The sequence below is a fragment of the Cnephaeus nilssonii genome, assembly GCF_951640355.1.
Source record: "Cnephaeus nilssonii genome assembly, chromosome: 8".
Lineage (NCBI taxonomy): Eukaryota > Metazoa > Chordata > Mammalia > Chiroptera > Vespertilionidae > Cnephaeus > Cnephaeus nilssonii.
Genome location: NC_137079.1, coordinates 27,257,563 through 27,281,063, shown reverse-complemented (window position 1 = coordinate 27,281,063; position 23,501 = coordinate 27,257,563). Strand labels below are relative to the sequence as shown.

The following is a 23,501-nucleotide window of genomic DNA, read 5'->3' as shown; positions in this document are numbered from 1 at the left end:
TTTTATGGAAACTGGAGCAACAGAAGAATGGCAGGAAAGTTTTTGCTGTATATTATTACGCCTGTTATGGCTTGAATTTTCAAATAGTGAAAGTTATTTTCTTACTGTATTTCTTTCAAAGCAGCATTTCACTCCTGCATGCTCATTATCTCCACAAAGAGTCAGGTAACAAAGGGCAAAAAACATTCTTGAACAAAGAGAAATTATTCCATTTCATACTTATTGCAAACAAGTGAACTTGGCATGGTTATGACTTTATGATTATGAAACTTAACATAATCAAAAGTCATATAACACATCTACCTTGAAAATTATTGGCAAGCATCTTAAAGGTTTAAATGGCCCATTTTATGCTCCCATTCCTGACAAGCAAGATATAACCATATAAAACAGGTGCTTTCTCCTCAACCATGGACCTGCTGTTTATGGAAGCTCCTCAAAAGCCTTGGAAATAGGCCATAATTAGGTGGCAAAGATGCCTGAAAACGTCTCCAAACCAAATGGCAAAGCATTTAAGAGAAATATCCAAAAAAAGCATTTGCCAGGAATAAGCATAACATTTGTAATATCTTTTCTTTGTGTTCTTATCACTGCATTTTAGAGGGCATATTCAAATACTTCTGTTCTTAACCACTGGCTACATAAAGAATTGGTCCTAGGAGTCCCCATATTTTATATGGCAACATCCTCTAGACTACAAAACTTCAAATAAAAAGCTAAAACACCCGCACTTCAGTAGAGCTAAGAAAATTCTCCCCATTATTTTGCTGTCAACCTGAGCAGAGTGACTAGGCATTCTGCTGAGAGCTTTTTTTCAAGGTAGTTTTGGGGCCAGTAAAAATAAAACAGTACAACTTTTTAAAAATTTCCAGTGCGGTACTTCTGGCCCAGAGAATACTTGATTTTCATTGCTGCACTGAAGGTATCTTCACCAGGTCAGCCATATATCCCTAATAATTTGCATTGTGAAGTCTCCCAGACAGGAGAGTTGTAGATGTTTAATACAGTACAAGTAGCTGGAAGATTTTTGTAATCCATTTCTTTCCTTTTTCACCCTACGGCTTGATAAACATACCACTCCCATCCACACCAAAGATGGAAATTTCTCTAGTATACTTTCATGGATAGAAATGTGTTCTCCCCACCCCCTAAAAGGTATGTTGAAGTCCAAACCCCCAGTACCTAAGTATGTGACCTTATTTGGAAATAGTATTTTTAAAGATGCAATGAGGTCATACTGGAGTAGGGTGGGTCTCTAGTCCAATATGGCTGGAGTCCTTATAAGAAGACTAGAGGCCCAGTGCACAAATTCGTGCATGGGTGGGGTCTGGCCGGCTCGCCCCAATGGGGGCTCATCAGGCCGGTCAGCGGGGGGGAGTGGCCACAAGTGGTTGGCCAGCTGGCCCCGCCCCTAATTGGGGTGGAGGTGCCAATCAGGGGTGAGGCCTGACAGGGGGAGGGCAGCAGGTCGTTGGCCGGCCAGCCCCACCCCTGATCGGGGTGTTGGGGGCCGATTGGGGGCCGGGCCAGTCAGGGGCCAGGCCGGTCAGGGGGTGGGGCTGATTGGAGCCCGGATCAGGCTGGTTGGCTGCCACAGTGCACGTAATAGCCACCAGTCGTTCCAGTTGTTCTGCCGTTCCGGCCGCTGGGCTTTTATATATATATATAGATGACATGAAGACCCAGGGAGAGGACGTGCATACAGAGACAGAGATTGAGAGACGCAGCCACAAGCCAAGAACGGCCAAGATTCAACAGCCACCACCAGCAGCTGGGAGGTGGGAAGGAAGAACTTCACTCTACAGGTTTCAGAGGGAGCACTGCCCGGCTCACACCTTTCAGACTTACAGATTTCAGATTTCTAAGCTCCAGGTTTGTGAGATAACACATTTCTGTTGTTTTAAGTCACTCAGTTTGTGGTAATTTGCTGTAGCAGCCTTAGGAAACTAATACACACCATGATCGAGTGGGTTTTGTCCCTGAGATGCAAGGATTGTTCAAAAAACACAATACAATTGAGGTGATACACCACACTAATGTAATGAAAAATGAAAATCACATGTTCATCTCAAAAGATGCAGAAAGAACATTTGACAAAATACAACATATTTTCATGATAAAAATGCTTAACAGATTGGGTATAGAGGGAACATACCTCAATATAATAAAAGTCATATATGAGAAACACACAACCAACACCATACTCAATGGTGGAAGGTTGAAAGCTTTCCCTTCAAGATCAGGGACAAGAAAAGGACGCCCACTCTCACCACTTCTATTCACCATAGTACTACGTCCTAGCCAAAGCAATCAGTTTTTGCTCTGTTGTTTAAGTAAATTTCCCAGTGTACGGTATTTGTTACGGGAGCATGTGTTGACTAAGACAGCTGTCATGTAAATGAGAACACAATTTAATAAAATGATGAAAACACCTCAGACCCTCAGTTGTGGTACTCAGATATCAATGGGGTAAGAACCCCTTCTTTGGACATTATAGTATAAGAAATGTCTAAATGATTGTGTTTAAGTTTCTGCATTCCTTTGTTTTCAATAGTAAATAAAATGTTTTATTTCATGTTGCACAGCACTGCCTTGTGCCCTGAGGTTGGCTGTTGGAAGGAGGGGAGTGGGAGAAGAGGGCTCTCCTGAGCACACACTGTTTAAAAATGCCTTGCCGAAACCGGTTTGGCTCAGTGGATAGAGCGTCAGCCTGCGGACTCAAGGGTCCCAGGTTCGATTCCGGTCAAGGGCATGTACCTTGGTTGCGGGCACATCCCCAGTAGGGGGTGTGCAAGAAGCAGCTGATCGATGTTTCTCTCTCATCGATGTTTCTAACTCTCTATCCCTCTCTCTTCCTCTCTGTAAAAAATCAATAAAATATATTTAAAAAAATAAAAATAAAAATAAAATAAAAATGCCTGTCCTGTGGCTAGCCAACTGCCACGGTCAGCGAAGACTGTGCAAGGCCATGCATGTTAGAGTCAAGGGCCCGGGCGAATCTAGGCTGCTGCGCTGTCCAGCCTCCCTGATGCTTACTTCTTGTCTATAGTAGCCACGTGTCTACTGCTCCTCCCAGCACCGGCCCCCACGCATCTCTAACTCTATTTCCTGGGTTGACTGGGGTCACTTCATAAAGGGATGGGAAGAAGGGAACAGATGGGAGGCATCCAGAGTGGGGCATTTAGGAAGTCTTCCCACTTTCCTCTTCATCTTTTCACTTCCATGCTCAGCCTTTCAAGCCTTTTAGAAATCTTCTCACACAGTTTCTCCAATTTCAAGGCAGTGTTTCTAGAAACGATATATAAGAGAAGCCAGAATTCCAGAAAAAAAATAATACTTCTGAAATCAGCACCACTTTGGCAGCATTGGGGTCCCTTCGTAGAGAATGGCTGACTTTGTTTATAGTCTGTGTTTCTTTGTCTCAGAAAAGTATGGATATGTCCCAAAGGAACACAACTGGTTTATTTTTTTTTTTTTTATGCACCTGAACAACACAACTCCTCTGGCCAAAATCGGCATTCACAGCCATCGAGGTTCGCAGGGGCCACATACACAACCAGTAGTGCTTTAAACAACTTTAGAGTGATCGTCATAACATCCTTCTAGAATTTTCTATCCAACATAAGTAGCATACGTCTTTCTCCTCAGAGGTTTTATAAAGTTTTTTAACCTAATTATGTAATGCATCATTTTATACTATTTGAATATGGATGCTTTCCTAAGGCAATCAGAATCCTTGGGACAATGGTTTCAAATGCATCATTCATTCAAGAAAGCAAAGACTTATGTTGTGTCATCTATTTTCATTTAAATGTCTTAAAGAAAATTGTTCTGCCTTTAAAGGCTCTCGCTCTCTCCCTCTCCTAGTTGATATGCAACCAAACCACCCTGTTCTTTTCCAAGAAAAACCTTTGTTTCCTCAAGTTAGAGTTGGTGATTTTTGTATTTAGATTTAATAGCAGCAATCATTCTTTTTTATTTACCATATGCAGTTGGTAAGATTTTTATTTTACTGTTTTTCTTTTTGCTTTAGAGTAATGTGCTGCTTGCATTTTTTTTTTTGGTATGATAATGTCATAAGCCTAATTTTCCCTTCTGTTAGGTCTTGATTATTCCCCCCAAAGGCTGATTTTTTAAATGAAAGCATTTAAAACTTAATGTTAGCGGAACGATTATGTGGTCACATGCATTTATGGGAAAATAAGCAACAGACACTGGTAATATTATTCCATGCAAATTAAGTCCAATGCAGCACATGTAGGAAGCAGCTTCCCTTCAGGGCTGATCCGATTGTAAAACTGCGGCTGAAGTTTTTAGAAGGCAATAAAGACTGGGAGGGCACATAACTGGGAATCAGTGTGTCACTGCTGTTGCAGAACTGACTTCTGAGTATCATTTTCATCTGACATAGAAAATTGCAGCCTAAGCATTAGACCCATGTTATGAGAGTTTACTCTAAATTCACCTGACCAAGTTTTTGTTGTTACTTTTTCACAAACAAACGAGAACAGGTGCCTCTTCAGGACAGTAGCTGAAATTGGCTGCAGGAATTGGTTCAACAGCTCCCTGTAAGGTTATCTGGAGCCAACTTGCAGATTGAGAGGGATAACTCCTTTAACTGAAGTCAGAGGACGGGTTACAGGAACTGTCAGTTTCAGGGAGGCAGGAAGGTGGCAGTGGATCAAGCTTAGTGGCTTGACAACCAAACTGTCAGTTCCTTGAGCACGAGCACTAAGTAAGATTTATCTCTGGTGTCCCAGCCCCTCGCATGTGCTGAAACATTCTCCATGCCTCCAATTCCCTTCCTGCCTTTCAGGTCTCAGCTCAAATGTCAGCTCCTAAAAGAGGCCAACCGTGACCAGCCCTTGCCCCAACGGTGTTTGCTGCTACGGAAGGCAGTGCAGACAATGAGAAACAGACAAGGTCAACCTTCAGGGAAGAAATGGACACGAAGCTGCCTGGAATGAGAGCCACACCCCATCAATGCCTACTTGTCTTTGGGCTCAACCCAACCCTGGAACACCCTTCTTCTTTCTGCCCTGAAAGACCTTTAATATCACTGGACTCTAATTCATTAGGGTCTCAGCAGCATCAAATAGGTTGTCCCCAAGTAAAGGAAAAGAAACTGGAGGAACTGGAAAGGGAACCATAGAAAAAACAAAGGAGAAAGGGGAAAGAGGTATTTGAAATGTATTATAATTGAATGAAATCGAGATACACAAAGACTGGAATTTTAAACAGTTTCAGGAGATTTTTGCAAGTAGTTATGTAAATGGGCTGAAAGAACAGGAACAGGAAGGCAGGCCACTGAGCGGTCACTTCCCAAAGCCAGGAAATCCAGCCTCAATTCACTGCTCACCACCTTGGACCAGCTGAACTAGGCCTCTATGAAGATATTTTGTAAATTCAACAGATGATTATTGTTTTTATAGACCACATCTATATATATATATATAAAGCCAGCGACCGTAACAGCCATAACGACCATAATGACCGGTCGCTATGATGCCCACTGTGGCCAGCGCACCGGCCCAATCAGGGGGTGGGGCCAGCTGGCCAACCTTTTGGCCCCTCCCCGCTGCCTGCCTGCCCCTGATTGGACTCTCCCACCCAGATCAAGAGCAGGCCTATGGCCAAACGCCCCCTCTCTTCCCCCAGGCCAGCCCCATCCCTGATCAACCCGCCCCACCATAATAGGCCCGCAGCCCCTCCCCATGGCCAGCCCTGCCACCAATCGGCACCCAAACCCCAATCGGGGGTGGGGCACACTGGCCAATCGCCCACGGCCCCTTACCCCAGACGTGCACAAATTCGTGCACTAGGCCTCTAGTTCTTATATAAAAGCACACACAAAGACTTACATAACTTCCAAGGTCAGTTAAAACCACCACATATATCATTTGCCAAAGGCTTTGAATGCTCTAAACATCTACCTTCTGTGTTCTTTTTCTGATCTTTTATGGCTCACCAATAACTAGATGTGTCATGATGATCTATTTGCTAATGAATCCTCCCTGTCTCTTAAGAACTCTGAAAAGGGAAAATCAGGAGTAAATGTAAATGTTTTGCTAGGCCCTCTACAAGTACAAAATTAAAGAGGCCCGTTATCCTGGAAGGAAAACATTCTACTCAAATGAAATCTCATTTTCAAGTGATCCAACTGCAGAACAGTCAACAATAACAGGCTTTGTGTCCAGACGGGAGAGGAGGAGAAAGGCATAGCATGCTTGCCCCTAGGTTAAGAAGGGTTATATTTAAACAATGAGGGATAAACATGGCTATAAGATGGGGTCTGAGAAAAATATGCTGGCTATTTTTTCTTTTCAATTAATGGAAATTTTGCCCCCAAATTTCCACAGAAACCTTTTTCTTTTCTAATCTGACTACTCACTGCACTATGAACCACTGCCAGGAAGAAGTCAAAGAGCTGCAAAACTCTGTTAATCGCATCTGAAGCAATGTGGGGCAGGCCTGACATAAAATCAGGGTATCCCCAGTGCCTACATGGCCTGGCATAGTTGGCCATGCCAGGAAAGATGCATTAAAAAAAAAACAAGCTTGGGAGATACTCACAACAGGAGACAATACTGAGAACTGCATTACCCCAAGCTTTGCGAGACAGGGATACGGGTCAAGTAATTTAACACATTTTGACAAAAAAAGTTTCCCTCTCTTCCCACACCTGCAAAGGAAGAGGGCTGCTTTGTTTTTAATATATATTTATTGATTTTTAGAGAGAGAGGCAGGGAGATGGATAAAGAGATAGAAACATGGATGAGAGAGGAACATCATCGATCTGCTGCCTCCTGCATGCCCCTTACTGGGGATCGAGCGACAACCTGGGCATGTGCCCTGACCAGGAACCAAACCAGCAACCTTTAGGTTCATGGGTTGACGCTCAACCACTGAGTCACACCAGCCCAGCTGCTTTTCTTTTTTCTTCGTTGATTTAGAGAGAATAGAAGGGAGGGAGAAAGAGAGAGAAAGAGAGGAAGAGAAAGCGAAAGAGAGGGAGGGAGACATCTATTTGTTGTTCCACTTAATTATGCATTCATTGGTTGTTTCATCTATGTGCCCTGACCAGGGATGGAACCTGCAACCTTGGTGTATCAGGACACTAATCAACTGAGATACCGGGCCAGGACAGAGCTGCTTTTCTCAATTAGGCCACAGACAAGGTGTAACTGCTCTGACCCATGAACAGATGGCAAAATAGTAAAAGAGTTTCTGAATTTACAGTGACATATCCATATGCCTTATCTAGAAATGTTCTTTGGAAATACTCACTTTTAAAAGAATAGTTTTTAGAAACATAGACTAAAAAGATGGTGGGGGGAGGGTGATTAGAAGGTAGAAATTAATCAATTTAAACTGAACATCACTTCAGTCTAATCAAATGTTGACAAAATTAGACCAATGAAGTTAAGCTTTATATTGTAACATATAGTATATTCCTGTGTAAGGAAACCAACTAAATATACCAAGATTATATAAAGGATTTGTTTTCTTGTAAGAATCTTGTAGTTTGCTACATGTGGAAAAACCTGCATAAGACCAATGCTAAAGAAAGCAGGTGCCAGTTGAAACACCATCATACCTTTATACAGCATGCTATGCCTCTCCAGGTGCTGTTTTATGCATTACTTTATATTATTGTTAAAGTAATCATTATTCCCATGTGTAGAAATCAGCCCAGGGAAGTAGCTTAGCTACATGTAAAAGAGAGTCTGTGATGGAATCCATCCTATAAAACCAGGTTCCTAAACCCTAAATCTGATGCTTTTATTATTCTCCCCCTCATTAAGGGCAAAAATTAATTTCCTTAATAAAGGTAGTATTGCATGGTGGTGGAGTATAGCTTTGAAAACTAACAAGTCTAAGTTCTAGGCCTTGTTCTGCCACAGATCAGCTGTTAACTTTAGACAAGTAACATATACACTCTGGCCTCAGTTTTATCATCTGTAACATGGGGATAACTGTATAATGGACCTACAATAGCCATTATCATTATACACGAATTCCTGGTTTTCCTTCCCTTTCCAGCATACTCTGCAGTTCTCACCCCCCCTGCAGGTAGATGGTGCCATGTGACTAGTTCTGACCAATGAAATGTGAACAGATGGATGGCATGTCACTTCCAGGTTTGAACAATGAAAAGTCCATGCATGATGCTGCAGCCTTTCTCTTGCCCGGCCTTAGGCTGAGATGGCAGAGTCATAGTGAGATTAAAGCAGCCTGGATCACTGAGTCAACTCATAGAGTGCTGTTGCCCTGTTGACTGAAGCCACTAAAACGGTGGGGTTGTGACCACAGAATTATCTAACATATGGCGATTAATACATTCTTTAGAGTTTGTGGGGAAGATCAAATGAAATTTAGAGGAAGTTCATGATACAGTGCCTTGTACAATCACCAATTAATAAAAGTCAGCTCCATTGTTATAATTGTACAGTGGCAAAATGTGAGAACCAGAATCGTAATCTCAAGATGCCTAATTTATAGTCCATTTATTCCCTCAACAAATATTTACTGAGTATCTACAATGTGCAAGGCATTATGGACGGAGGTGAATATATAGTGTTGAACAAGAAAGACACTGTAGCTCAGACAGCCCCAAGGAAACAATAAGTCTTTAAAAATTATCTAGAGACCCCTTTCTGAGGGAGGTTATCCAATTCTCCGTAAATATGTATGGGTATATTCCAGTGACTTGGAAAGCAATGAAGGCCTGCCCTGGCAAGGATTTGATGTATGATAGCACCCATTTAAGAAGCTCCCAAGGCCTCAACTCGGCCTGCACACAGGACTCACTAACCATCCTAGCTGCTGATGAGAGCTCTAAATGTCCAATGCAGTCGGTGGAAATGACAAAGATACCCAGTGAAATATTTCTGATTCCCATCAAAGATCATATAGTGAGCAAATACAGGGTGGGGCAAAGTAGGTCTACAGTTGTGAATACACAAAACACAGAGTTTATTCTTACATTATTATTTATTAATTATGGTATTATTTTCCATACAAACATCTGAAAACCTACTTTTGCCCCACCCTGTATCTTATTAGTATTAACGTCTCACATCATATCCTATAACACATGCCAGGCATGGCATCACTATAATAAGAAATATTTGTATATCCAACTCATTTTATGAAATACATATATTTGTATTTATAAGTATAAATACACATCTAAATCTCCTAATATTTTGTTATGTTTTTTTGTTTGTTTGTTTGTTTTGCTAATTCTCACCTGAGGGTATTTTTCTACTAATTTTTATTTTTATTTTTAGAGTGAGTAGAAGGAAGGGGGAGAGACAGAAAGGGAGAAACATTGATGTGAGAGAGATACACAATTGGTTGCCTCCCACATGGGCCCCAAGCAGGGCTAGGGATCAAGCCTGCAACTGAGGTACATGCCCTTGACCAGAATGGAACCGGGACCCTTCCCTATCCACTGAGCCAAACTGGCTAGGACAATCTCCCAATATTTTAATCTCAGTGCTTTCTCCTTGATTCTTAAAACTATCCTTTTCTAAAGTAGGAGTTTCTCCAAAGGCTCCTGGAGTACAGCTGCTAGAATATTCTTGAGAGAACACCAAACTGCTGCTAGACATGTTCTCAATGTAATAGCTTTGAGTCCTTGATACAGCCATATTTTCATTTACTTGGATAAAATGATTACATCTGGAAGATGTATATACTTGGACTCAAAATGCAAAATCAGCACCCCACTGCAACAGAAAAAAAAAACAAGACTATAAATTCTAGACTAATTCCTATAGGATTTAACAGTGAGGCACTATAGCATTGCTCAGTAGTCGATCTGTCACACTCAAATCTAATTTAAGTTTCAACAACTTTGCTTTAGAAGTTTTTCCATGAAATTTGGTCTTTGTCTGACTTGCCTGCTGTAAATTCTATTAACCAAACTCTGCAGGGCCTTATGCTATTCTTGAATAATTCTAAACTTAGGGGTGGGGGGGGGGGCAAGATATGAAAACTCTAGCAAACACCTTTGTTATTTCAGAATGTAAACTTATGAGTTTAAGACTTAGACTTTGGTTTTTTATCCTTTCAGATTATCCAAAAGGCTGGATTCAATGCTTGAACAATTATATTTTCCAAGAAATAAGAAAGAAACCCTAATGATACCCACTAGCTTGCACCCACCCTGTGAGACTCAGGCTGCGTAAATATGACAACAGGTCTCCTGCTTGATCCTCTTCTGCCTTTTCTTCAGCAACCATGGACACATCTGGAACAGAGGCAGAATCGGTGTCATTTTTCTGGCTCATCTATCTGAAGTCTCTCCTTCCTCGAGGTTTTCCTGTCTCCTTTCAATATAGAATCTACCTGTATCACAAGTAACAGTGACCTGCTCAGCTCTTTTTCCAACAATCATTCCCTTCCTTGCAAATGTCTTCAAGCTCCTTCAGAAAACCCAAATGCCTCCACTGAGCTGTGTCCTGAAGTCAGCCTGCTAGACACACTCCATGACCAACCCCCAAGGGAGTTTGGGGTTTCGCCAGTGATGATAGATGGGAGTGTGAAGAATGACATAAGTGAGCCATTTTTAAATGGAACCAGAGCAGCCATTCCAGAGGAAATCCTTGAGCCTTTGGAATGTTTGAACTGGGCAAAAAACCTTTGGCCTGGACCAAAGCAACACTGTCCTCAAACAGCTGTTTGCAAAGCTGACAGGAAAGCAGATATCCTGACCACAAGGACTGATGATTATAGATCCTTTCTGAAGACAGAATCAGTAATCAGCCATGTTTCGCTACAGAATAATTCAACTTGTTAGCACCAATAGAAATTTCTTCTACTCATGTAATCATTTCCCTTCCTTTTCTCATAAAACTCCTTGCCTTCACCCTGTATTCGGGACACAATTTGGGTTTCGGTCTGAATCGGTGTTTCCGGAACTGCGATTTATTTTTACCAAGTAAGTACTTTTTGCTTCTTATTTTGGCTTTTTATTTTTAGGTAAACAGGAGTTAATCAGATAGTAAGCCCCACCACTGCAGGTTAACAAAATGCCTTAATCTATTAAGAAGATGTCATTCATTTAAAATGAACTGACCATAGACTCCTGGATTTATTTTTGGACTCTCAATTCCGTTCTATTGACTTATATGTCTTTCTTTATGCCAGTACTACACTATTTTGATAGCTTTGTAGTAGGTTTTAAAATGGGCAAGTATGAGTCCTTCACTTTGTACCTTGTTTTGGTTAATCAGCCTCCCTTGCCATCCATATGAATTTTAGGATGATTTTGTCAAGTTCTGAAAGAAAAACAAGTTGGGATTTTGATAGAGATTACATTTAATCTGTAGATCAATCTGGGAATATTGCATCTTAACCATACTAAATGTTCCAATCCATTGAACACAGGAAATGTTTTAATTTATGCTAGTCTTCTTTTCTTTCAACAATTTTGTTTTTTAAGTGTACAAGTCTTGCACTTCTTCTTTTGTTAAATAAATTTATTCCTAAGTATTTAAAAAAAAGAAGAAGAAGAAGAAGATGTCTACAAAATAGTACTGCTGCTAAGGTTTGGAGCACTGGGGACTCCACTTGGAGTCCTTCAGGTATTCCTGCATGGACAGTTGCTGTCTGCACCAGCCTCCCTTCAGGGGATAGGTCATTAAAATGAGATGTTCCCACAAGCAGACATGATCTTCCAAAAATAAGTACATGGTCTGTTTGTTTTTAGTTTCACAACACATGCTCAAGGCATTTTTTAAAAATGTATAAAGAGAGGATGGGGAGAAAATGGCAGCCGAATAGGCAGATCTTTCTTGCATCCCCTCCCAGACCTAGACTGGAAATAAAACTGAAGTGGAAAACATACACCCAGAATTATCAATTGAGGCCCAGCTGAGCTGGAGACATAGCGAGGAAGGACAGAAAATACCTGGAGACCAATAGGAAGGGCGAGGTCTTGAGAGGAGCTGACCCAGCTTCCAGTGGTGGCAGGCGGAGAGTGAGGAGGGATCTCTCAGCTACAGGAGGGACTGTTCCCTTAGAAGGTCGAGGTCCGGAACCCAGGCTGAGGTCCTGAACCCGAGCCGACCCGCAGCCCACGTAACATCCAGCTGTCAAAGGTGGTAGCTGGTTGCTAGGGAGTCTGGCGCCAATAGACTAGAGCTGGTCAGAGAGAAAGCCTTAGTTTGTGTGTGAGAGTGTGAGTGTGAGTGTGTGTGTGAGTGTGTGTGTGTGTGTGTGTGTGTGTGTGCAACCCAGGGCACAGGAGTTTAATTTGCAGCTACTCACTTGAGGCTTTGGTGCAGGGAGGGTGATGCAGACTTGAGGTGCCTAAGGAGAGGGTGGTGGGAAGCATTGTGGGGAGACATGGAAAAGCAACAGCCAGGAGTCCTGCATTCAATGGTATCCTCCCAAATCAAAATGGACATTTTTTCTAAGAGGAGGTCACCACTCCCAGAAGCCACAGCTCAGAGAAAAGGAAAAAAAACCCACCCTGGGTGATATAGCCTGCCACACCCTCAGGAGCCCTGCCTGCCACACCCTGCATTTGACCTTATCAGAGGAGACAGCAGCAGAGCCCAAGCCTATGGGTTTGAACAGTCTCAGGAAGCATCAGTGACTGGAATGGGGATGGAGCCATCCGTCCCACTATCCCAGGAACCTGACTGGGGCTTTCCCCACATGGAAGAGCTGATAGAAACCCCAGCTTTCCAGCTGATCCCATTGGACTGCAAACAAGGATCTCTGCCCAGCCGAGGGCATGAAATTAGAGATCAACTACAGTAAAAACACAAACACATCCAAACACATGGAGGCTAAATATCATGTTACTAAACAATAAATAGGTTACCAAAGAGATCAAGGAAGAAATAAAAAACTTCCTGGAAACAAATGAAAATGAACACACAACAACCCAAAACCTATGGAACACAGTGAAAGCAGTCCTGAGAGGGACATTTATAGCATCATAGGCCTACCTCAAAAAAACAAGCAAAACTTTGCATAAACTATCTAACTCTACAACTAAAAGAACTAGAAAGAGAGCAACAAGAAAAGCCCAAAGTAGCAGGAAGGAAATAATAAAGATTACAGAGAAAATAAATGACATAGAGATTAAAAATAAAAACCAACAATATAAAACATAAATGAAACCAAGAGCTGGTTCTTTGAAAAGATAAATAAGATTAATAAACCTTTAGCCAGACTCATCAAAAAACAAAGAGAAAGGGCCCAAATTAACAAAATCAGAAACAAAAGAGGTGAAGTAACAACTGACCCCACAGAAACACAAAGAATCAGGAAAAAATACTATGAACAACTATATTCCAACAAGCTGGACAACCTGGACAAAATGGACATATTCCTAGAAAAATACAATCTTCTAAAACTAAATAATAAAGCATAAGAAAACCTGAATAGGCTAATAACAACTGATGAAACTGAAGCAGTAATTAAAAATACTCCCAGCAAACAAAAGCCCAGATGGCTTCACAGGGGAGTTTTACCAAACATTCAAAGAAGAACTAATACCCATACTCCTCAAACTATTCCAAAATAATCCAAGAGGAAGGAACACGTCCAAGCTCCTTTTATGAGGCCAGCATTAGCCTAATTCCAAAACCAGATAAAGACACTACAAAGAAAGGGAATTACAGGCCAATATCCCTGATGAACATAGATGCTAAAATCCTCAACAAAATATTAGCAAATCAGATCCAGCAATACATTAAAAAGATCATACACCATGACCAAGTGGGATTTATCCCAGGGACGCAAGGCAGGTACAATATCCACAAATTAATAAACAAATTGGAAAACAAAAATCACATGATCCTATCAATTTACACAGAAAAAGCCTAATACCCATTTTTTATAAAAAGTCAGCAAAGTGGGAATAGAGGGATCATTCCTCAACATAATAAAGGCCAACATCATACTCAATGGGCAAAAACTAAAACTATTTCCCCTAAGAACAGGAACAAGACAGGGATGTCCTCTTTTACCACTCTTACTATGCAACTGTAAAAAAGAAGGATCTCATACCCTTTGAGGCAGTATGGAGGGACCTGGAGAGTATTACGCTAAGTGAAATAAGCCAGTCAGAGAAAGATAAGTATCACATAATCTCACTCATATGTGGAACCTAATGAACAAAATAAACTGATAAACAAGATAGATCCAGAGACATAGAAGCATGGAATAGACTGAAGAATCTCAGAGGGAAGGCAAGGGTGGGTGGGATTGGGAGAGATTAACGGGGGACTTATATGCATATATGCGTAGCCCATGGACGCAGACAATATTATAGTGAAGGCCTGGGAGGGGTGGGTGTGGTGTGGAGGGGGCCAATGGGAAAACAAAAGGGTGAACACCTGTAATACTTTCAACAATAAAGATAAATTTAAAAATATAGGGCAAAAACAAGGGAACAAAGAAACAATATCTGTAAGCATTCACTCATATGCTCACATAAAGTTATCTTAAATGCATTTAAAAAACAAACAAACAAAAAAAAAAACCTTCCCAGTCAATGTGCTGAAGAGGTAGTACGTGAGTGAAAGCTATGACTCACAATTAACATGTGAAGTCTGCGTGTCTCCTGTTTGCTTGCCAGTGTTTTGCTGTGCGGTGCCCCCAGCAAATTTAATCTGTAAAGAGCCAGATAGCAAATATTTTAAGCTTTGTGGGCCACATAGGTTTCCATCACATATTCTCATTTGGTTTATTTTACCACCCTTTAAAGGCGTAAAGAACATTCTAGCTCCAGAGCCATTATAGGGCAGCATTTGGCCACGTTTGGCCATTTGCAGGCTATGGTCACACAGCTCTGCCTTGGAACATCTTTGATGCTTAAACGTCAATGCATGACAACCGCCTCTGAACAGACGAAATTACTGATTACGCACATACAGAACATTAAGAAGCTCTTGCTTAAAAGGAAAGTGCCTTTTTGGATAGGTGCTGAAAGAGTACAGCTCTGCCTACACCATTTTATTGGTTTTACACAATTCCAATGGCTCTCCCAGAGCTGTGTGTGTTTCCTTTTGGGTTTTATTTTGTTGGTTTTGCTTTCGGGAAGGAGGGGGGAGCTCAGGAGAGACAGAGTAAAAAGAATTTGGCAAAACGACTCTATAATTTATACTTTAAAAATTAAAAGGCTAAATTAGCTAAGTTCTAGACAATACCTGTAAGAAGAAGAAATACAACCTCTCAAATAATAAAACTAAGATATATAAAACATGAACACATGATGAAGTAATGACAGAAGTTTATGGTGGCTTATTCAACAAAACTATTGCTGAGTCAACTGATTATCTGTGGGGGAAATCAAATTAGGTATTTTTAATCTCAAAATATAGTCTAAAATAAATTCCAAATAAATCACAGGTAAAATTTTAAAATTATATTAGAGGAGTTAGAAAAATATGTAGTTAAATATATTTCTCTTCTTTCTTTATGGAGAAAGACGTTCTCAACCTATGGCAGAAATCATGCACACACATGAAAGATATAATTAAAAACTTAAAAATTAAATTAAAAACAGCACATTAAATTAATAAATTTATTTTTACATAATAAATTATATATTATAATATGTGATTTAGTAAATTAAAGTGACAAATTTAGTAAATTAAACACATGTAAACATCAAAAATTTATTTAAAAATAAAAGCCAACAACTAATTAGGAAAACATTTTCAACAAATATATTGGAGAAAGCATCAATATCCTTAACATACAAAAAGCCCTTATACATGGTAAGAAATATACTAGACTTTAATAGATGAAAAGAAGAGGGTTTTTTTAAGGAGTAAAATAGTTAATATACAGATTTAAAAATTTTCAACCTCACTGGTAATAAAAGAAATGCAAATTGAAACAGCATCTTTAGTTTTTGGTTATCAAATTAGCCACGCTAACACACAATGCCATTTGGGAGTAATGGACCCCAGGTTCCCACCTACTGCTGGCTAGAATGGAAATTCACTCTGGTAAATAATTTGGCAAACATTATGTATCACATATCTTTAAAGTGGCCAAACTTTTTAACCTATTAATTTCACTTAGAGGATCAATCTAAATGAAATAATCATAAATCTGGACAAAGATGGATGCACTAAGATACCACATAGTCTAGCCAGCAAGGCTCAACTGGTTGAGCGCCGACCTATGAAACTTCACTTTGCAAATACTTGTTTCCTCTGTGCCAGACTTGGCTGCTTCCTCTTTATCAAGAGTAATTATTACCCAGTCAGTGTTGTGCAATGGTTGAGCATCAACCTATGAACCAGGAGGTCACGGTTCGATTCCCGGTCAGGGAACGTGCCCAGGTTGAGTGTTGGATCCATGCAGGAGGAAGCTGATCAGTGATTCTCTCTCATCATTGAAGTTTCTATCTCTCTCCCTCTCCCTTCCTCTCTGAAATCAATAAAAAAAATCTATTTTTAAAAGATATACACATAAAGCTGGAGATAATTTAAAGTCCTAACACTGGGGAATGATTAGTAAGTTATAGCATGCACATACTATGAAATATTATATTGCCTTTAAAATTAGGCTCGTGAAAACTTTTTAATGATGGAGAATGTATTATGATCTACATTAAATGAGAAAGGAGAATACAAAACTGTGTATGGGTTGGGATGTAAGTTATGATAACCTGCACATACAAACAGACACACACATACACAAATCCAAAAAAAAAAAAATAATGCCAAAATGGCCAATAGCATTCATCACTAGAAATTGGGATTAAAGGTTGTTATTTTATTCTTTGTATATTTCTACATTTTCCACAATTAATATATTTTCATTTCACAGTCAGAAAAAAATATATAACTTGAAGACAGGCCACAACCCCTCTAATACTCATAAAGCCAAAACTTATTCTAAATTATAATTACACAACTAAAGTGACCTCAGGCATCTAATCTAAGAGCTTGTATTGCAGGTTAAAAACCATTATCACTATTTTATAAAACTAAGACATATCCTAAATTTATCAAGGTCTCATCCCAACCTGCAGTCAGCCCTATATTAGTAACAGAACACTCTGTATAGAAAAGACACAGGTCTAAGAGTAAAAACACCAGTATCAATAAAAGGAAAGGATCAGTGTAAAAACCCTATAAGCAGCAAAGCTGAATTCATTAAAAGGAAAATAATCAATAACCTTGATTTTATATTAGATCAGAGTAACACCTTAAAGCAGGCCTGCTCTCACTGTGACAGGAAGCTGGGAACAAGACTCACCAGTTACTTGGTTCGAATACAATGAACAAAGGAAACAATGTCCTGGGATTATTAATGAATCAAATAGGGAGAAATGAGTAACACCGGGGAGCATGATGCAACAGTACCTAAGACACCCTCTAATGAGGACACGAAGGATCTAATCCAAATGCTCAAGTGTCAAGTTCGTTTTGGCGGAGAGGATATGCTGGGGTAGAAACTGTAGATGGTGCAGCCACACTCACAGGGGTTGAAATCCCCACCGCACCCACATACAAACTGTGTGCTCTTTAGCCAGACTCTTAACCTCTCAGAGCACCAGTTTCCTCGCCGGCCATCAAACATAAATCATAATTAACCTTGCAGGGTGGGTGTAAGGGCTGAGACAGTAACTGAGATGCCTGGTTAAAAGCCTAGTATGTCGAACAATGAACGGGGCCCATTACTCTTTTATGAAACCAAGGGCCACAGCATCACTGGGGAAAAGCCTTGCTTGGGGCGGGCAGGGGGGCTGAGACAGGTAGGAAGAGAATAAATCGGCAGTCACCCTGAGTAACTATATAAACCCAGGCTCTGTCAGTCTCCGTGGGTTCCCCAGGCAGCTGGCCCGGGCTCTGTTCCACTGTACCTCAACCCAGATTCCTTACAGCCTGGGACAGAACTGAGGGCAAGGAGATGGAAAAAACAACAAAATAATCCCCTGAGAAGGAACAAAATAACTACAGAAGGTGAGGGAGGGAAGATGAAAATTAGCGGAAATACAATAAGCCTTACAATTACAAGAAAAATAACAAGAAATAAATTAGGAATGAGAAACCAACAACTCTAGAATAAGCCTATTGAATAACACTTTCAAAAAGATGTTGAACAAAGGATGAAGAAAATTGGCAGTGATGGGAGGAATTAATGAAGACAAAAATCAATGTAACTCAGTAGAAAGCCAAGAGAAAAATACTAGAAATACACAGTAAGTACGGGTAAAATAAGAATGCTGCCTGGAGTGCAATCAGGACCCTAAGAGAATTAGACAATGACCTTGGGGGGGGGGCGGGGGGGGGGAAGACTTGCAAAGCTCCAGCCATCACCAGAAGCTGATGAAAGATCCCAGGCGGGATGGCTGATAATTGAAAAGTTAAAGGGCAATTCTAACAACTTGTCAAGGGATTAAGGCCTCAGTTTTCAGAGAAGTAATATAATTTGAGGAGATACTGAAAATCATTAGCAACATTAAAATGGACTGTAATTACATTATGGCTAGTTAAATAATGTAATAATGAGCCCTTATTTAGAAAATAAAAACAATTATGTCAGACAAATGTGACAGCTCCTTACACAGTTACAGGCACTTTTCTTTTTAGCTGGCAGAAGAGCATAATGGATAACGAAGCACCATCCAGTGTGAGAAAGACCTGGTTGCGAATCTCAGTTCTGTCCCCTTACTAGTTTGCACATGTTAGTTAAACTCTCTAAGCCTGAACTTCTCGTCTTTTTCATTTCATTTAACAAATAATTGACAGGAAGACCTAGCATATCGTAAGAGCCACATAAACGGTACCTATTGTGAAGCTGAAGAGCATCTATTGTGTGGAGCTATGTTTTAAAGAGGAGGGAAAAGGCACACTTCCTCAATGTCAAGACCTTGTCAAGTTGCTAAGAGGAAAGAATGACAGCCACGTTGATAAATAGTGTGGTGTCTGATGCTCAGCTCCTCAGAGAATACGTACCTTATCTCCTTTGTCCTAGCAACAAGGTTAGAACTACATGGCTCCGTGATTCAGCCCACCACACAGCATCCGGGAACCTGTCTACTAGTCCCTTAAATAAGAGCCAACCTTCTGTGGCCCCCATGGCATCCCCCACAGTGGGCCTCACAGATGCACAGCAGCCAACCTTGGGCATTACAGGCCAACCTGAAGGTCATTTCCAGGAGTCCCACAGCAACAAGGGCATTCTTACCAGGTTGGGAGAGGCCAACTGAGTGGCCGCATGCCGTGTCTCACCTTGACCGGGTGCATGTTCAACGCACTTGATAAGAAACAAGTATTTTCTGATTGATGCCAGTGACTGAAAATGGCCATGTGCTTTTCCATGCCTCTTGGAATGTAAAGTTATGTTTGCATCTCTTTCATCTCCCCAGCTCCTCTGAATATTCAAAAAGAACCTAGTGATCGTCTGCTAAATGAATTAAAAATGTGTATCTCAGCGCTAATCATAATTCTCACCACAGACTAGAGTTGTGTTTCAGGAGGGCAGATTATGCACTCTGTAAAATTCAATGGCTGAATTGTTTGCCAAATGTAAAACAGGGAAGAAGAGGACTGCAAATATTTTGGATTGCTCGAAATTACTAAGTGAAGGTCACATGTTATAGGATACTAGAATCCGGTCCTATTTACTTCAGGAAGTATATTAATATTTAAAAGTCTTTAGGAGAAACTGTCTTGCCTACATCCTAAATAAAAGCTGTATGGTCAGCTCGGTTTGCAGCAAGAATTTGTATAATGAGACGTTTGAGTAAAAGAAAGAGTCTATGTTGGACCCATCTCAGAAAACAAATGCAATAGACAGCGCTGCTCAGCCAAGACACTTCACGGAGCCTTCGAGAGGCCAGGCACCGATGCAAACTAAAACATGAAATACATGTTTTTCGGGGGTTTTCCAAACTTTGTTTTGTTTCAGTATCTCCAAAATACTTTAGAAGTGAATATAATGACAGCTTGTTGCATATTATACAGTTCCTCTTTGTAAACAACTCACTATTCTACTCTGTAAGAACAAAGTATTCTCTTCCTACTCCTACCCACGAGCCTGCTGCAAAGCATCAAGCAATCTTAATCAAATTTCCAAATATGTATGGATTTTTAACATATTCATGAATAAAACTGTATTTTTAAAAATTAAAGTTAAAATCTGACTGTGAAAACAAGTATGAGAATACTTGGTTGGCAGGAATGTATTACTTATGGGAGGGCAACCTAGCAAGACTAAAACCTATACTTTGACCATTTCTAGATTCCATTTCTATAAATTTATCCTGCAGACACACTATCACATGTACACATGCCATTTCACCAAAGCTTCTTATAGTATCACAAGAATGGAAAAACCTAAATACCCACCAACTGGGAACTGGATAAATGAATTATATCCATAAAACAGAGTAATGTGGAGTCACCAAAAAGAATAAGGCAGTTCTGTACATAATAAACTGAACCAATAGCCACATGGAAATCTCACATTGTTATGGTGGTTGTTTTTTGTTTCTTTTTTTTTTTAAGCAAGGTGTGGAAGTATATAGAATATGCTACTGTTTGTGTATAGAAATGATAAAGACAAAGAAATGCTCACATATAATATTAGCAGTTAATATTTGTTGAAGGTATTCTGCACGCCAAGAATTGCTCTTAGTGTTTTATATGAATTATCTCATTAGTTCTTCTCAGCAACTCTGAAATACACTATTTTTTTCTTGAGAGATATACTATTAATATACACATCTTACAGATGAGAAAGCTGAGGCCCAGTGAGGTTAAAGTCACGAAGTCAGTGGCCAAGGTTCAAACTCTGTCTGGCCCCAGAGCTCACCCCTTAGCCATAACTATTTGAACTTTCTAGTTCATATGTTATCTCTGAAAGTGTTCATAAAAAACTGGTAAGGGTCCAGCCGCGGTGGCTCAGTGGTTGAGCATCGACCTGTGAACCAGAAGGGCATAAGCCTGGGTTGCGGGCTCAATCCCCAGTCGGGGAGGGGGAGAGGGTGGTGCAGGAGGCAGCCAATCAATGATTCTCTTTCATCATTGATATTTCCATCTCTCTCTCTCCCTCTCCCTTCCTCTCTGAAATCAAAAAGTATATATGTTTTTTAAAAAACTGGTATGATGAGTTGTCCCCAAGAAGGGAACTGCCTGGCTAGAGGTTGGGGAGGGGAAGGAGGTTAATTTTTCACTGAATCTTCTGAACTCTGTACATGTGTGTGACCTTTCCAAAAATAAACAAACATGTGTAGTAATTTTTTACTCTACCTGCTTGGATTAATTGGCAAGGGCAATATGAATTATTGTTATGAATAAAATAGATATTTTTGAATAAATATAGTTTTATTCATATATTTACTTGTTTTTAAAGATTTTTAAAAAATGGGAAATAAAACTTCACCCAGTACAGAATTCACAATTATGCATACAAACAATTTCTAAGGTAATAAAAAGGAATAATAAAATACACATAACAAAAAATAGCATGAAGTCTATTGCTACAGGGGAGGTCTGAGGTTGTTCACTTACTACAGATTATCCCAGACTCACATCAAAGACAGAAGTTTTTAGACTTTGTTATTTCTAGATAAAGAGACAAATTAAATGCATTCCAGGTAGCAGAAAAGAACAAAGGCATACTTGATCTATCTCTTAATTATGACCTAGCTCTAACAATAAGAGAGAAACCCAGCCATTTTTTTTTTCTGACAGAGAAAACATTCATCATAAAATATAAAATCACACCATCATAACATATAAAAGGTATAAAATGTCTGTGAGGTAGGACCCTGTGTTTTGTGTGTTTATCTGAAATACAAGGTCAATACTTAGAGCAGTGCTCCTCAACCCTGAATGTGGGTACATATCAGAGAGGCCTGGTGATATGCAGATTCTGGTTCAGAGAGTCTGGGGTTGAATCCAAAACTCCACATTGCTAATGAGCTCCCAAACAATGCCTGTACTGCGGTAGGCACACTGCATTTTGAGTAGCAAGGTGCTAGACAATATGTGTAAAACAACTATAATTTGATAAATTAAGTTTTAGAACGAAATTGCAGCTATTAAAATCTTAGCCCCTTCTGAAACTTCTGAAAATTCAGCCAAGAAATAGATTTGAATAGATTTGTAATTTCTCTTGAAAACGGAGCAGTGTGCCATAAAGAGGGAAGATGTACCTGTAAATGTGCTGCTTTCAAATTTGGTCAGCAATTCAAAGTGGATTTCAAAAGAATCAGGAGGGGATCTGGTTCCAAGAGTGTTTGAGAAGGGCTAGTAATTAGCACACCCTTGTTTACATAAGTGGGCTATTTCCAAGCACTTACATGTTTTCAGCTTAATGACAATTCATCATATGAGCACCAATAACTCTCAGGTGCTCATGACAAGAGCAATATGGTCCCTGTCCCCGAGCAGGTTAGATAGGGAAGCAGAACAGATGCCCACATCACAGGAGGGTCTCTCACAGGAGACAGGTGATACTAGAAAGTGTGTGTGTGTGTGGGGGGGGGGGGGGGGGTGCAAACAATGCACTTAATTGCTGAAGAAATCCACAGCAAAGAAACAAAACCACTGGGGTAAGGAATACATACGGGGTGGGTTTGGGGAATGATTTGAGAGAGGAAGTGAGTCGGCTTCTTAGACAAGGTGAAGAAAAGCAACTCAAGGGAAGCAGAAGAGAGCAGCAACCCCAGGTCACAGTCAGAACGGGGCCCAGGCAGAGCCACGAGGCACGCCCCTGTCTGGCATAGATCTCTATGAAGAACCGAGACACAGCAGTGTTTCTAAGGTGAGGCCATGAGCGGTTTCAGTTTGACCTAATTTACAATGGTAACTGGAAAGTTCCTGACTCAGGAGTTACCAGATAATTCTACGAGTATGTAGCATCCGGAGAACACCGGGTAACTCAGAAGAAAAAGTGGTCTCAGAGTGGACAGGAGGGACCAGTCCTCAAAGTCAACATTCTCTCTGGGCCTCGATTTTGTCAACTGTACAGAGGTCAGCAAACTTTTCTGAAAAGCCAGGCAGTGAATTCATTTTAGCCTTTGCATGCAAAAACAGCCATAGGCGATATGTAAATGAGTGAATAGGAACATGGCCATGTTTCAATAAAACTTTATTTTACAGAACGGGCAGCAGGTAGGCTGGATTTTCTAATGCCCTGGGTTGTAAAATGGGGAAGATAATAACTTTCCTAATATTAAATACTTCTGGATCAAGATCAGGAGGGGAAGTTGATATAACTGGTGAGTGACACTGACATCGATTCAAATATCCATTGACTATAACATCTATGGACATCTAGACGCATTTGCTCCCTGTCACTCCCTGTCATCGTTACCTCCATTCCTCCTAATTCACGGGTTGAAGCGTCTCCACTCATCCACCTTCCTTCTCTGGGGCCTCACTCCTTAAATTTCTCCTGTCTAGAATCTTCAACCTCCCTCTCTCTATTGCCTCTCTCTCCATCAGTATACAAACAGCACAAATCTATTCCGCTCCCCAAAATAATAACCCCCGTTTCTT

The 23,501-nt window shown here is 40.4% G+C and overlaps 1 protein-coding gene and 1 pseudogene across 5 annotated transcripts in view; one reads left to right on the top strand and one right to left on the bottom strand.

Moving 5' to 3' along the window:
• Positions 1-23,501, bottom strand: part of CSGALNACT1 (chondroitin sulfate N-acetylgalactosaminyltransferase 1) — a 290,722-nt gene that overhangs the window by 180,965 nt on the left and 86,256 nt on the right. Inside the window, exon 2 of one of the 4 annotated variants that reach the window (XM_079779433.1) lies at positions 14,564-14,639. The exons of the other annotated variants lie outside the window; for them this stretch is intronic. The gene's annotated coding sequence lies outside the window, so the exon portion shown is untranslated. The remainder of the gene's footprint in view (positions 1-14,563; positions 14,640-23,501) is intronic. 4 annotated transcript variants of the gene reach the window in all.
• Positions 1-23,501, top strand: part of LOC307104502 (small ribosomal subunit protein uS14-like) — a 43,932-nt pseudogene that overhangs the window by 11,515 nt on the left and 8,916 nt on the right. The window lies entirely within an intron of this gene.